The sequence below is a fragment of the Protopterus annectens genome, chromosome 2.part1 (assembly GCF_019279795.1).
Source record: "Protopterus annectens isolate FY-2018-M chromosome 2.part1, PAN1.0, whole genome shotgun sequence".
Lineage (NCBI taxonomy): Eukaryota > Metazoa > Chordata > Ceratodontiformes > Protopteridae > Protopterus > Protopterus annectens.
The window spans coordinates 1,071,313,344-1,071,316,682 of NC_056729.1; positions in this window are offsets into that span (position 1 = coordinate 1,071,313,344).

Sequence of the window (3,339 nt, forward strand, 5' to 3'; positions counted from 1 at the left end):
AAGGTTGGGCACTGGGCTGGCAACTTGACACCGTAAAACTCCACTGCCAATCATGAGCAGACAGGCGATCCGCTGTGGTGACCCCTAACCAGGAAAAGCCAAAAGAAGAAGAAGAAGTATGTCTGTAGGGGATGTGTGTGGTAGTTATGGACCTTAGGGTTAGGGAGGGGTTAAGGAGAGTGCATTAGATAGTTGTGTTTGTGGGGTTTAGTGTAGTGTTGGAGGTAGGGTTTTGGTGCTTTAGTTTAGTGTATGTATGTGGTTTACTTATTTTGCTTGGGTAGGTAGTATGTAGCGGGTGGTGGTAAACTTATGAATAACAGGTTTAACTGCCAGTGTGTACACCTGCCTGCGTGACCTGCCACTGAACCCTGACCAGACTGAACTATTAAGTCAATCAGACCAGGGGGAAGGCAAGACCAATGCACTCGCTTAGTGGTGCTTGTTTTCTATACCTGAGAAGAAGTAGAAATGCCCGCATAGTATAGTGGAAGTCGAGAAAACCAAGCTAAGCAGCAGATTGTGCACAACAATGCGACCCATCAGATCGTAATCTAATTTTAAAAGAAAATAATACACAGTGCGTTTTTATAATATATATATATATATATATATATATATATATATATATATATATATATATATATATATATATATATATATATATATATATATATATATATATATATATATATATATATATATATGGGTCTACTTCATATGACCTAAATTTCATATGATTGAAACTCATTTGACTGAGGCCAAATTATCTAAACTCCACTTGGCCTAAATTTCATTTGACCTAAAACTCATTTCACTGACAATGAGCACTGTCAGTCTGTAGAGCACTGTAAGGCAAGTAAAAGGTATATGCCCTGTTCCCCACTGTAGTGCAACCCTGGAGTTAGAATATATAGTTGGGGGTTGTGGGGGGAGTAGCCCCTCACAAAGTTCAGTTTACTGAACAATATAAAATCAAACCACAGAATATATAATCAAACTAGGTGATGGGGCTACACACCCCAAACCCCTCTAACTATATATTCTAACTCCAAGGGGCCTTCATAGGGCAGTTACCTACTGCTGGATCCGGCTGTGAACAGAGGTCAAATATCAATGCAATTGTGTTTGCTATCATGTATACTTTAAAATTAAATATTCTGTTACCTTCTATGTAGCATGGTTTTGAATTATTAATACAAATATGAAAAAAACAATGTTTAATGACTAGAGGCGTCAGTAGGCATTAACTGCAGAAATGCCTGGATGTGCACTTGGCTGTAATGAGTTAATTATCCAACATACGCTATACATATACAGCCCATCTATGGATACTCATATTGCAAAATATAACAGCTAATAATTACCACAGTAATGCAGAACCAGGCTTCTTAAAATCCTCACAGATCAATAGCCTGCAAGTAGCTACAGTATGAACCGATACATCCCACTACTGATATGTGGCTTGCATGATGCTATACTTACTGTTTTAACCAGTACCCAATAAGGTATTGCATTCTGTATAATTAAATTATGCTTATCAAACATTTACTTATACTGGTGCACTCTAGAAAAAGGCATAATGTGAGTTTATTATTAAGGTTTAGCACAACCAAATAAATTGTTTATCTACAGCTTATATTAATTATGTCTAATAATCTTTATGTTTTTCAGCTTTATTTGTATAGTTCACTTCCTGCAGAGGTAAAGCTAAATTCTCTTATGTCAAATCTTTCCACTGCAACTACACAGCTACAAAGCAAAATGTCAACACAAGGAAATATACGTACTGTAGTTAACATCCTTCAGTCAGCAATAACCATCACTCAAAACACAACTGTAAACGAAGGCAGCATGGAGGTAAGATGTAGACTTTAGAAATTATATATATTTATATATATTAACATAAAATATGGCAAATGTTTGCCTCTAATAAGGATCATTTGAACTTTGCAAAGGTGTTTATTTTTCAAACATTTCTTAGTCTTCAGCATATGAATCAGTAATCAAAAGCAATGCCACATGTTTGCCATTCATACATATATGTCATGCATTGTGTACCAGCCCCTTAGAGACCTTTAACTATTAAACAATTAAGTTTTATCAATATTTTAGGGCTATATTGTAGTAGGAATGGCATTAAAACAGCTACATTGGTTTAATAGTTCTTTCATGCTTCAAGTAGTTTTCATTACTGCTTCCAGAAAGTTAAATGCCACTTACATCTGCCATAAAGGCATTTCTGGATGTTTTTGAGAACATGTTTTTATTTCCCCCCTAACATTTCCTTTAAAAATGGTCTATTGCCTACCTAGAAAAAAGACATTAAGTACTTAGGATTACATTATATGTATTCAATTTTAAAGCCCAGCTTTTTCACAGTATTTTTAGTAGTTTATTTTTAAAGTATAACTTTATTCTGGTCTACATGACTTTTATATATACTAAACAGTGACAGGATCTTTTTGTAAAAAAAATCTTGTCCTTTTTTATCTGACTTTATTATAGCATTATCAATTTTATTCTGATACTTATATGCAATATTCTTTGAAAGACTTACATACAGTACATGACGATCTGCCTTATAGGTTCATAGGAGATTGCTAGACATATGGCTCAAGAACCCTTTCAAGCCTAGCCAGCTTTAACTAGGTTTTATCCAATTTTCTATCCCTAGGGGAAAGATAAGAATTGCCAGCAAGTGAGGTTTTGGCAAATTTTAAAGACTTTCTCTGTCCATAAGGGACATGGGTACCACCTAGGAGTGAATTTGTGATTTCCCATCCATTGATCCAGATTGTGTTTGAAGATGGCCATGGAAGGGCTCTGTTTTACATGAATGGTAAGCCTATTCTAGAGGAGGAGCAATCTTTGGGACATGTATCTGTCTCTCCAGCATAATCTAGTCATGTCAGAGATCAAGTTAATATCTTCAGAGCAGGTAATCCTTGTGCATTTAGTTTTGCAAATATGCATCATTTCCATCAGAGGCTGGGTCAGAGACTGCCTTGTAGGTCAGACACAGATCACCCCCTCAGTAATCAGGTGGAAACTGAATACAGTGATAGAGCTTTTAATCGGTCCTCATATGACATGTTGGTTATACCCTTGATTTTTTTGGTGAGAAACCTCTGATGATGCCCCAGTTGTTGCAGGTGCCTTGCAATATACATGCTGAAGGGTGCGTACTTGATTATTGGTCTGATGAGGGCCGAGTACAGTGGTACTATGACATCCTTAGATCTGGATGCCATGTTCTTACTTATAAGTTGAGTCACATGTCTCTGCTCGACAGTGGCACAGGAAAATAACTTTCTTGGGTGGCGTAAGCCATGTAAC